The 14,278-nt window shown below is 34.1% G+C and overlaps 1 long non-coding RNA gene across 1 annotated transcript in view; it reads right to left on the bottom strand.

The window, feature by feature from the left end:
• Nucleotides 1-4,427, bottom strand: part of LOC130053287 (uncharacterized) — a 17,120-nt gene extending 12,693 nt beyond the window's left edge. Inside the window, exon 1 of the long non-coding RNA XR_008801816.1 lies at nucleotides 4,300-4,427. This is a non-coding gene — a long non-coding RNA (uncharacterized LOC130053287). The remainder of the gene's footprint in view (nucleotides 1-4,299) is intronic.
• Between the last annotated feature and the right edge of the window lie 9,851 nt (nucleotides 4,428-14,278).

Raw genomic sequence — 14,278 nt, 5'->3', positions numbered from 1 at the left:
GATGTATTTTCATGGGATACATGAAGCCCTTCCGAGACATTACTTCCTAAAACAATTTTAAAGTAGATACTGTCATGAAGACAGTACTCCCGAAACCTGCTATGAGAGAAGTTTTTTGTATAATGACAGATACCTACTCCTTGTATGAGCTTTGCTCCTCACGGAAGTCTTCTGCTTCAAATTCATGCCTACACATATTTTTCATACCACTTGTTAGGCCATTCTTTACATTCTGAATTTGACAACGAATTATTCTGTTACTTGATCAAACTATAGGTCTAATGACGAGTGCGATCGGTCAACAGGCTATACATTAATTCCTTCAAGGCAACAGACCATACCTCTGTTGAATCCATTTGTCCTACTCTTAATTTTGCATTCTTTATAGGAATTTTGAGATTGATTACTGTTCGTTAATTTCAATTTTTCACATTTGACTTTTGATATTACATATACTAACCGCGAATTAAACCTTTCGATAGTTTGTGTTTGAAAATCGATGATAGTGTACCTTTCGAAGGACTTATATCCCATCTGAAATGAAAGATGATTAGTCCTCACATATTTGCAATCAATAATGAAAAACGTCTGCAATTTTGGGTGAAGGTGTTTAAAGATTCGTACCCCTCTCCATATATCGAGGTCCTTCTAATGTGCATAATTCTATTTTTTTAATCATAAATTTTGCAATTTGCAATATTATGTTTTATGCTTTTTCGTTATATGTATTTGATACATAGTGCCAAAAAATTATTCTACCATTGAAAGAAAGTGCAATATTAAGTGTCTGGCTTACTACATTTTGATGTTGATTTGAATGTCACTTTACATCCAGTTCTACTTTTAATGGATGAGAAAAACCTAAGATTTTGGCATAAATTTTCAAACAAGAACTTATAATATGGAATTTATTGTAACCAGAGTATGGTATTGATATTAAACATATCAAATACAACGTTATCAAAGATGGTTTGGCAACAGTGTCATGAATATACTGTAATTGTGTTTCTATTGCTTATCATTATGATAGCCTTGAACAGTCCTGTACCAGATTTAGTTGTAATTTGGTCAGTGTAATTCCTTTTAATAAATGTGCAAAATCTAAAGCACTAGTAAAATTGCAATGAAGCTATGGATGATGAGCCCATTCTGATTAGATGAGTATTCATTTAACAATATATTCCTGTATGAAAATACGTAGTTCAAATTTACTCCTCTAGACTGCAAAATGCTATTTTTGATATATCTATTATCTGATTGCTCTAATTATTGATTTTAACTATTTTAAATATTCAACTTATTTTATATAGAAATCAATAACGTTTCAAAGAGGGAGAGAATATGTCAAGATGGTAAATGTTTTGTTTCATAGGATGATACATATTGAACAATTTCATCAGATATTTTCAATTACGAAGGGGAGGGGATAATGCATGGCATTTTTTACCAGCACAATCTGGTGAGGGAAATGGGGTCTCTTCTATTTGAATAAAGAATTTGGGTGAGAAATATGTTTTAAAGTTAAATAGAAGCAGATTAGAACACTCTCAATTCAGTACTCTTCCCTTGATCAACATTTTCCATAGATTAGCAAAAGAGTAGATGCTAGATTGGGTAAAATAAATGTACATGTACATTGTGGGAATTAAAGTATCCGATTATTATTTGATGAGTTCTGCCACGAGATGCATATGATTAAGACGTTTTGATTTCACACGGAAACCTGCTAAATATAATTACGTTCAGTCGTACCAGAGATCAATAGACGTATAAAAATGATACTTTACCGATTCCGAATTTCCACCGGTTTATGACATAGATTTTTGAAACATATCGACTGATCTTATTTCAAGCGAGTACAAGTACAACACAGAATTATGATTCAAATAAGCAATCAAACTGATATTTTCATTATTTCAGGGAAAAGTGCATGCACACCTGAATTAGAGCTATTTTCTCTGAGGTCTGGCTAAAATAAGAAAAGTGTAATTCCATTCATACTGCGAAAATTTTCTCAATGAAAAGAATGTGAAGATAAGCACGTATTTCTCCAATTAGTATGATACCTAAGGGTACACCCATTGCATTCCAATGGACAAACTAATACTAATACAAACTATACAGACCTTTCCAGTACTCCTGTCGCAATATTGTTTACAAGAGTTACCTTTCCTAATAGGTTGAAGAACACTCCTAGAAATCCTGAAAAGATGTTTTAACAATTTCTTGCATAACCCCCTTGATGGACTTACTTGTATTGTATTGTAGCACAGTACGAAGTGATAGATGTTGCCATATGCACAGACTATGACCAGGATGGGAGTAACTTCTGATTTTTTAGATATAATACACATTGCATTAATTTGTCGTTTACATTGATAAGAGAATATGTTCTTTTACGAAGTATGTTTCTTTCTTTATTTGTAAGTTATCTGAAATATTCCAAAATTAAAGTCTTGTAACAAAATTTCATATGGGATTAATATATAGGTAACCCAATACCAGAGAAATAGAATGATGCAGGGTTTGTTGTGTATATAATTTAACAGAAAACCTGCTGAAACTATCATGGGAGTGTGTCCCCCCCCCTCATGATTGGTATGTAATTCCAATGCTACTATAATATTGGTTCAACATTTATTCGTGAATAATAGTTTTGCAATATGATAAAGGGAGATGTATTCAGAAAATGAACATAAATGGGCATAATAATGAAAGTCACATTTCAATAAGATGTTGAACACATGCCAATTGTCTTGATATTACACTTAATCATAGGATGAGTAGAAATCGATTTATTCTTCATTATTGTATATTTATATAGCGGTTTATCTAGTCAATATTATTACCATAAAGCGCTTTACATGTAAAACAAACTGGAAACGTACAATAAATACATATCATAAAGATATAAAATGATATTAAATTGAGATAACTAAGAATATGTAGGATTTATAATCAGTCAAATACATAGTCAAAGTTAGTGTGCGAAGAACATCCTAACAATCGATAAGAAACAAGTCAGAATGATAGGTTGTATCGGCAAACTAGATTTTTAGGCTGTTCTTGGCACCTGATTTTGACTACGGATAAATACGTTTACCTGATCAAGATATAAGGCTCATGGCGGGTGTGACCGGTCGATAGGGATGTTTACTCGATCCACCTAGGCACCTGTTCCTTAGTATATCCAGGAGTCCGTGTTTGCCCAACTTTCTATTTTGCGTTGCTTATAGGAGTTTTGAGATTGATCACTGTTCGTTATTTTCGCCTTTCATTGTTTTTTTTACCATAGAATTTGCTAAAGACTGACTTTAAACGAGACTGTTAAAACACCTGCCCCATCAACTTGTTTGTCAGTAACCTGCCTCAATTCAAAAACTGATCATTAGTAGAACAAGGTATTGCACATCGAATCAGTTGATAGTTATAAACACCATATGCAGGTGATACTTGAATATTGCTACATAAATATGGAAAGTTGACAATGAAGAAGTTGAAATCATCCCGTTTATCTTAAAGATGAGTTGTTAGTTAACCGTTAAGATCTAATTTCAATAAAATGTCAAAAAATGAAGCAGAAGTGGACCACCCCGTGGTGTCTTTTATTTCGAGTTCACAGGGATATATAAATCTGTGATGATGACGACGATGATGATTGTAATGGTGACCTCATGGTAATGGTGATGTTGATGAAGATGATGATCACGATGGTGACTTCGTCAAAATGATGATGATTGTGAAGATGACAATGATGATGATATCAACGTAGATTGTCTCGGGCAACTAATATAATTCACAACTCTGGACAGACAGCCTGGGAGGTCTGGGAGGATTGCATGTAGCAATTACGGTTTGATATGATTTAATGATACAAACTTGATTTCGTTTTATTTCCCCAGATTTTCTTATTGAAATATATATACGACAAGTGAATCAGACTATCTACACTTTTCATCTGAGGATAATGCATTGATACGACATTGTTGGATGAAAGCAGTGAATCGTTAAAATTCAAATGACCCAACAAAGATAATGACTCCCAAATCTGATCCAATAATAATTATGCTCTTTACATTTCGTATAAAGTAACCTTTCCGAGTAGGTCATAATAACAACCACAGGGTCACACAATTATGAGACAAGCATTTATTGTTTTGCTTATTTGATACACCCAGTCTATCTGTGTATTGGAAGCTTTACAAGCATGTTACGATATGTGGGTGGAAAGATGAGTTCGTCTGATCTGACATTGTATTTCATAAAAGAATAGAAACTATCATTCACTGTTATAATTACCTGTAATTCAAGATATCACTCCCAGTACTGTTGATTAATCCAACTCAAGGATTTAAATGCTTGCAAACGAAAACCATCCGACGAAATATAGTTTTAACAAAGTCCAATTAAGCATAACAGTGAAAAAGCCCAATGTAACGATGTAAATAAGACACTAGATTTGTTTACCCTGTTCTTCTACACCCGAAAGCTTGCATTTATTTATTTAGTTACCAGGGTTCACAACAATGTGGGTGAAACATTTAGAATCACTAAGGAAACTCAAAAGACTCATTTGAAATACAACATTCGAATTTCGAGGTTTAAATATCCAAATTAAACAATAAAAATATAGGTCTTAAAATATGTTTTAAAACAGGCAACATGTTTTAAACAAACTTATCAAAAATAAACGATCGTCGTTTTATTTTAAGATTAAAAGTTTGAGGTTACATTAACTCGGAATATGACAAAGTCAGATATAGCGCTGTTCAGTTTCTTTGATCTAAAACCACGCATTTGTGCAGTGCATACAGTGTACTATCTGTAAGTTGTTGAAATTCAAAGACACTTTCTCATTAATACAAAAATTGGCATGTCTCTAAGTTTACTAGACAAGACAATATTTGTTTGGTAATTCAACGGTGCAGCTTAGCTCCACAACCAATTTGAAAGAAGATTTTATTTCATAATAATGAATATTGAAGATATAGGAAAGATGGATTGATTAATAGATAAATAGACACAGACCTAGAGGGAAAATTATATTCAGAAATGTAATATCGTTTCCCAAAGTAGGTGTGGGGAAAAAGGGGGGGGGGGGGGGGCAATTTCACCATCTGCTGGTGGACACTAACATGTAGCCTTCAACCGGGTTTGATCGCCGGTGGCCAGATAACTCATTTGGTAGAGCACCAGACTAGAGATTCAGGAGTAGAAGATCGAATTCCGGTCTGGATCGCTGCATTTTCTCTCTGTTACACTATAAAACAGAAATGCTGATGAAAAAGCACTGGGGGGGGGGGGGGGTATGTTTACAGAGCGAAACACGACACAAATATACAATCTTCGATCAATTGCAAATGAGGTTAACCCATGGAAAAGAAAGATTAACCATTGTTTACACAATAAGATAAGGTAATTTGACGAATTAAATGGTTATCTATTGATATCAATATACATTTAAAAATGTTTGACGTTTTAGATCCTGATTTCAATGAACAAGTTTTTCCTCCCTCTAATTTAAAGGAGTTGTAATTAAGATCAATTAATTATTTAACACTGGTATTGAAATTGCTGATAAATTCTACTCCGCATTTAAAAGAATTTCATAAGCAAAAGTACAAAGCTTTTTGAAATATATGAGTTGAAATTGTAGGCGGGAATCCAGAGTTAACGTGCATAGCCAGGGGTGAAACTAAGAAAAATTGTGAGATTTGTTGTAAATTTTTAATCCATATAAAAATTGTTCCGGGCGACGAGGGAAGAGGTGTTCAATATCACTGGTTTATCTATACAAAACTATGAAAAAAATCACAAAGCCCTTACTTTATTTGCTTACGCACTACACATGCGCATATATGAGTTGATTTCCATATGCTTTTGAGAGCAACTATGCGTTACTCTTTTAAAAGGAGACCAGAAAATATCAGCAACGCAAAATAACACACACACCCCTAAAAGCCGGGCAGAATTTGGCCAAAACCGTACTTACTTCTTTTATACTTTGCCCAATCTGCATTTACTTTACATTTACAAGTACAAGCCATGCTTATGAAATCAGGACACCAAAAATAGCATAATTATTTCTGGTACTTCATGGAGGTTATGTTTTTGGGAAAGTTTGTGTATAGGTGTTTTTACATGTGTTTTTATCTGAGGACATGATTACATAAAAGATACATGGATTTCATTAAATGAAGAAAAAACAAACCCTAACCACCTTGTTGCCTTTATGAATAAAGTATTACTTACTGATATCGTAAATGACAGTCTTTATCAACAAAAATCCTTGCTTTACAATTAAATCAATATTAATATATCTTACATTTGAAATTATCCACCGCTAAGAGAGCGGCCATTCAAGTTTAATTTATTACATCATACCGCCAATTCCGGTTTATTTCATCAGCAGCTCTTTAAACATGACAAGTCACTAACAGTTAAGTTTGGAGTCGTATAGATTTTAGCCCGTTCTTTCGCAAGAAAAATTTAAGACTAGAAGACGTTCAGTCGAGTTGCAGACCATGCAGACGGTATTCGTTTCTTTATTCATGTACATTCTCAAACCTCAACTTGTCATTACGCAAAAGATGGATCCACAGTTTACATAGAATTTTCTTTTCAAATAACTTTGTTGGGTCAGGAATTTCGGGGGGAAAGACTTTTTTCACATCTCCCCTTCGCATTAGTGTAATTGACTCTTTGACAAGAAGGCATCCACCTATTTACAACGTATTCTTAAAATCTACCTCATGCACATCTTTGATGATCTTAGAATCTCATCAAAATCGGAATAGACGGTGTGACGTCAAAATTATTGATTTTAGTGGTCTTGGATACAAAAGAGTTCTGCTTAATTGCAGCCTCTATAGATGACGGGAATTCAATTTTTAACGTTTTAAAACTAGTACTGAGGCTTATCTAGGCCGTGTATCAACATAATAGTATGACAATCCTTTATCATATAATTAATCCTATCATTTATCATGTAAAAAAAAATTAAGTTGCCTTTCCTTAAAAATTTTTTTGCCGTGGACAACGTATTGTAAAGTGCTTTCTTTTTGTGGTAACCAGTGCATGAGAACAGTTGCAAATATGCAAATTTGGTACAAACAAATTGAATATGCTGCCAACTGAATCCATTGTTTAGAAATAAGAATAAAAATGTATCAATTCATTCACTTTTAAAAATTGTGTATTTAATTTGAAATTATTGTTAATTTTATTGATATGAACGAATTAGTTTGGGGAAGTTATCTAACGTATGTTGCTGTTTTTGGTTTATGTAGCCATCAGAACTGCTGTCCCGGGGACAAAACAAGGTGGACAGACGAATGGACAAATTTAGAGATAGACATAAAGAAAGATAAAGCAATACCTAACAGCTTCGAATACATATTCATACCGAGTGTATTAAATACACAATGCCTGAAATGTTTCACCCATATTTCATGACTCCTGCGTGACAAAAAATCCGTTCGAAAGTAGTTGTAAAAGGACAGGGGTTTAGAATATTAGTTAAATCGTTGCATTCACTTTTTTCCTTTTTCATGGTTAATTGGACGTTGCTAAAATATGTTATTTTATACGTGGTTAAGGAGCTTTCCAATATCTCCTTGATGGATTGAACAATAGTATTGACGTTTATGAGTTTTAAAAATAATTATAACGGAGAAAAATAGGTTCGGTTCAATGCCAAACGCCATCAACAAATATGTCCACCCCATGCATGGATATATTAACTCTGTATCATACATCTGAATTCTATCTTTATTTCGTCAAACAATTACGAAGAACAGACTAAGGGGACAAAAGGGGAGAAAATAACTATGGTTAGAACGTCATTGAATTATACATAATAATGGCGTTTAGAAAGTTTATGAAAATATTTATGACAAAAATGTCAAGAGGGGTATAAAGCAACAAGGAAGTGAAGAAAACAAGCATATATTTTTCATAGACTTCAAACGAAAGGAAATAGAAAATGTTAATGGCATACGAACTAAATTAATATTACTATAGCACTATTTGTACAAATATAGTGTAATTTAGAGGAAGATGTAAAATTACTAGGGAAAAATTGATTTATTGAGAGTTAAATTTTTTGTGTTTACAAGCAAATGAATCGATGTTGTGATTGTTAATACGATTACCCGGTAGTGATCATTGCAACCTGCCACGGGCACTTGCTTTCAGAGAAGTGAATGGGAAATATTTAGTAGTCAGCCGGGTTTGATCACCTGTGGATAGATGGTTCAGGGTAACTACAATTGGAATTCTGAAAAAAAAAAATTAGTTCATCTAAACACGTCAGAGAAACTCAGAGTAACCTTTCTCATCGACACCCATCCACCATTGGATGGTGTTACACTGAGTAAGTACATGTATAGCTTGCTACATTGATATTCGTATGCCTCCTATGTAATAAATATTTCTTTCTGTGTAGTTTTTGAGTATACCAAACAATAGATGTTTTCTACTCATATATCTACTCACCTTTATTTTCTTTGACATTCATGTGACCGTCCGTAACCAGGAGGTTGTGAGTTCAAGTCCCGCTCGCGTCTGATCTGTCGATTTGATATATCCCTGTGAGCTCAAAATAAAGGACACCACAGAGTCGTCCACTTCTGCTTCATACTTAGATATTTTATTAAAAGTAGACATTAACGGCAAACTGACAACTCAACTGTATGACAAACGGGATGATTTCAGCTTCTCCATAGTCAACTTCCCATATTTAAGTAGCAATATTCCATTATCACCTGCATATGGTGTTTATATATCTCAACTGATTCGATATACAAGAGCTTGTTCTGCGTATAGTCAGTTTTTAAATCGAGGTAAGCTACTGACCAACAAGTTGATGGTACAGGGATTTCAACAGTCTCGATTGAAGTCAGCATTTCGCAAATTCTATGGTCGTTATAACTATCTACTTCGTCAGTACAACCTCGTATTGGGTCAAATGCTGTCTGACGTGTTTCATACCGATTGTTAAGCCGTTCTTGACACACTGATTTTGACTGCGGATAACTCCGTTTACCTGATCAGGATATAGGGTTCACAGCAGGTGTGACCGGTCAAGAGGGGATGCTTACTCATCCTAGGCACCTGATCCCACCTCTGGTGTGGCCAGGGGTCCGTGTTTGCCCAGCTATCTATTTTGCATTGCTTATAGGAGTTATGAGATTGATCACTGTTCGTTATCTTCACCTTACATCTGCTACGAGTCATGATGCTAAACATGCATCTAAATTGGTGACAATTCAGGTACAACTGGTGATGTCTCAGTATGAATGTAAAGACAACAATATAGTGGGACACGACTCTGCATTTATATCTATAACTGAAAAAATAGTGTCAGTTCTGTTGTAAGACTCAAAATGTGAATAAATGAATAAATGTCCACATTCCATTCATCGAATCATTTCAACGGTCAACACTAGACATCTGAGTGATGCGTTTATTAACAGAATATTTATAGTAGACAGGAGGGAACATAAAGTAGTAGAAACAACTTAAGTTGTCGTTAATGATATCAAATTATGCAACTGTTAATTAGTTATTCATGATACTCATAAAACGGTTTGTTTCTAAGACGATGGAAAATTCTTAGATAAGTGTTTTGTTTGCTTTTTACGTAATTAAGAATTAGTATGTGACCCATTTTCAGAAGTTGGTAATTTTAAGCCATGGTACCCTCTAGGGCATGCACATTCAATATAGTGTAATTATAACCCTGAATTACATATGCTTTTTGGTGACATGAAGTAGCCAAGTTTACATGCATTGGGAGTAGTAATTGCAATTGCAACCTAAATATCAATATTATTTGAAGAGGTTTTCTCCATTCTTATCAAGAAAAAAAAAACCGTTGTGTAGACCCTGTGTCAATAATATACATTGGAGTTTCAAATAAAGTTATTGTTAAATGTTTACGTCCTGAGATGTAATTAACAAGACCAGAATCCTACGAACAGTGGGATAAAATGACTCTAAAAGTTGATACTCCTGCTATATTGAGACACCAGAAACACTTAAGAAAATATATTAATCAAGCGCTATATACAAATAGAATTCATTTGGATCCATCATTAGATTAGGATATATTTTTATTGTTCGAATGTTCTTAACAATTTTATTTTAATGTGGAAATTTAAACAGAAAAGAGCTTACTGACTTTTCAATAGTTTATGATATTTCTAGTAAAACAAAATATATGTAAATTACTTAGATATTTGGACATGAAGCGTGCTCATAAAATCGTAAATAACGATATAGCTTTTTGAATGCGATTTTGTTTTCAAAAACTGGAATAGATTGAATATATTCACCAAAACCATGACAAAATCATTGGAAATATAAGTGTAACATAAACATGAAGCATGAATATGAGAATACTTTTGCACCTTTTTATTTCAGCTAGAAGTCACTCCTTTACCCGGTCAGTCTAAGCCTGGCCATGCCGGCGATCATGTCATTCTACATATTGAACACTGAGCCTGGCTATGCCCCGGTCATGTCATTTAACACATTGTACACCGAGCCTGGTCATACCGGCGATCATACCATTCAACACATTGCCTTTCATTGTACACTGAGCCTGGTCACGCTAGTACAATACAAACGATTCTACTTGATTTTGGTACATGTAACATTCGATAATGTTTGAAGTCAACTAGGCCTATCTATCATTAGGTTAAAGGTAGTTTGAAACGATCTTCTGAAGAATTGAGTTTTGTATGGGAATTCACTAATGAAGATTTATTAAACAATAATTCATTTTCAACTTCACAACAGCTGATCAAATGTATTCGATAAGGTAAATGATCTTTGACGATCACGGTTTATCTCCCTTGCTGGTGACGTCAAAAGATGTAAACAACCATATACTCAAAACATGATATTTACTGCATATCTTTGAAAAGTGCCATAGTGTGCTGCATTTAATTGCAGTGTTAGGTCTCAGCAGAAGGGGGTGGTCATGTACCTCTTCCCGAGGGATCCCAAATGTAGAAAAGTATGGGTACAAAACCTCCGAGGCGATGGATCTGTTGACAGGAACAGTCATAAACACTGCACTTCAGTACATCCGTCGGTAGCCAAACAATATCGACACAAAAAGTTCAATTCAAACTCAGACGCTGTGCCAATCATCTTCTGATTTTCCAAAGACTGAAACAAATCAACATAGAAATTAAAGTCAACCGCTAAAGTTAAAGCGAAGAGCACTGTAAATAAGCAGAATTGTATATACACCAAGATTGATTATTGTAATAACACACCCTATCAATGAATGTTAATTTTGATCTGCATTACAAACTCTATCAGTCAACTGTATTCGTATAATTTCATGTTCATTATAAATATACCTGCAATATAGAGCTCTGCACTCGTATCCCAAAAGTATGTAACTTTTATTAATTATAAAATTGATCAGATTTAAACTGTAAATAAACATTTCATTATGAAATTAAAAAAGAAAACTATGAAGTAACATTTCAGGAATTATGATTTATATTTCATATACTATATCAGTACTGATAACTGAACATGATTATTAAAAGAAACATTGATAATAGTTTTTTCGTTTATTCAAAAATGATATTTGAACAGCAGGTATGTGAAGTGAGAGAGTAAAAAAAATAACTGCATTTTTTTTTATTGATTGATTGATTGTATCTTGCTTAACGTAAAACTTATACAGTACCAATTTTGATGCACCAGATGCGCATTTCGACAAATAATGTCTCTTCAGTGATGCTCAACCGAAATGTTCGAAATCCGAAATAACTATGAAGTGTTAGCCCAAAACAGCGTGCCAAACAAGTGGAGCCAAATTCGTCCAAGGATAAGAGCTATGCATGAGGGAGATAATCCTTAATTTTGAAATGAATTTCTAAATTTTATAATAGCAATTAAATATACATCCGTATTTTCAAGCTAGTAACGAAGTACTTAGCTACTGGGCTGTAGAGATCCTCGGGGACTAACAGTCCACCAGCAGAGGCCTCGACCCAGGGGTCATAATGTAAAACTTATACGGTACCAATTTTGATGCACCAGATGCGCATTTCGACAAATAATGTCTCTTCAGTGATGCTCAACCGAAATGTTTGAAATCCGACATAACTATGAAGTTTTAGATCTAAATATAGCCCAAAACAGCGTGCCAAACAAGTGGAACCAAATTCGTCCAACGATAAGAGCTATGCATGAGGGAGATAATCCTTAATTTTGAAATGAATTTCTAAATTTTATAACAGCAATTAAATATACATCCGTATTTTCAAGCTAGTAACGAAGTACTTAGCTACTGGGCTGTAGAGACCCTCGGGGACTAACAGTCCACCAGCAGAGGCCTCGACCCAGGGGTCATAATGTAAAACTTATACAGTACCAATTTTGATGCACCAGATGCGCATTTCGACAAATAATGTCTATTCAGTGATGCTCAACCGAAATGTTTGAAATCCGAAATAACTATGAAGTTTTAGATCTAAATATAGCCAAAAACAGCGTGTCAAACGAGTGGAGCCAAATTCGTCCAAGGATAACGAATTTGAAATAAGACTTTATTTCATAAGAATGAATATTGAAGATATAGGAAAGATGGATTAATTAATTGATAAATAGACACCGACCTAAAGGGAAATAACTGCGAACGATAGTATTGTTTTACCGCCTACATTTGGGACTATCTTTAACATTATTAACAATATTTAACATCATTTTAAAATGCTTTTTATGTCAAAAGAGATATTTATATGAAGATTCATAAAAGTTAATTTATCCGAGAAAACAAAGAGAGATATATCTATTATTTGGGTTAAAAAGATTTCTTTTTACAGGTATTATAAATTGTCATTTACCAAATTGATACCAAAAACGTTGTTCTTTCACAGGAGGGGGGGGGGGGGTGTTTACAGACACGGCAAAACTATACACTCTTTGATTAATTGCAAATGCGGTTAACCTCTGTAAAATGGAGATCAACCATTTTGTAATCAATGATATAATGTAATTTGACGAATTAAATGGTTATCTATTGTTATCAATAAACATTTTACAATTGATGACTTTTAGATCCTGATCCCAGGGAACAGGTTTTTCTACCCCCTAATTTAAAGGAGTTGTAATCAAGAGCAATTAATTATTTAACATTACCCTCCTTTTGAATTTGTTTTTGTGTGTGGTAATGTGGTAATACTTTCTCCAACATATGTAGACTCCCTGTCTATACCACCCCAATTTCGATTTATGTAATCGTTTCACGGTTTTTGTAAGTTTTAGAGATTGGACTACAACTGGTACTAATAAAAGGGGGAACTTACAAAAAATGTGACACGATTACATGAAATTGGAATGGGATAGACAGGGAATCAATTTCTGAGAAATTATTCCCGCAAAAAATCTTAACGGCGTGGGGGGAGGGGGTATAATGTCCATACTTCAGGTGCCTGTAGTGACGTCAACTTCAATGTCATCCTCTTTAGAAGAACATTATTTGCTTGCTGTGTATCATTCCTGATTGGTGATTGAATAACAAAATCGGAAAATTTGTCCATATCCATTACATTAGTGAGGGATTTCGTGACACAAAACGGTGTACATTTACACTATTTTCATTATGTTGTTTACATCGATGGGTCATTGTGACTTCACAAACACACAGAATGAAGAACGATAAGCGGGTAACACATTCATTCTATGTACAAGTTTACTGTTCTATTTCTTATCAATACAAAGACAATATTTGTTTTTTTATTATTTGTAATTTAAATTTCATTCATACCAATCTTTATATTTATAATGTAAAATACCACTGTTAGAAATTGTTTAATATGACCTTTAACTTTGGTGAACAGGCTATCACCTTTCTCTATCTCATATTTGTATTACGAGAAAAATAATACCTAACTTAATCGATAACTTAAACTCGACAAATACGTAACCTGAGTAACAGATGTGGGTGATGAAAGGTGAAGATAACGAACAGTGATCCAACTCATACCTCATATAATCAATACGAAGTTGAGAGTTGGGCAAACACGGACCTCTGGATCTACCAGAGGTGGGATCAGGTGCCTTTGAGGGATAAGAGTCCCCTGTCGACCGGTCACAGCCGCCGTGAGCCCTATATCATGGTAAGGTAAATGGAGTGAGTTGTAACGAAGAAAATCAGTGTTCTTTTTTCACTATGAACATAGAAATGACGATTGATGAAATGCCACTTCTTATTAAAGTATTATTTTCAACAAACACAAGATCATCC

This window comes from Ostrea edulis, chromosome 3, assembly GCF_947568905.1.
Source record: "Ostrea edulis chromosome 3, xbOstEdul1.1, whole genome shotgun sequence".
Classification (NCBI taxonomy): Eukaryota; Metazoa; Mollusca; class Bivalvia; order Ostreida; family Ostreidae; genus Ostrea; species Ostrea edulis.
Note: the sequence above shows the minus strand (reverse complement) of the source record. Positions and strands in the feature narration are given on the sequence as shown.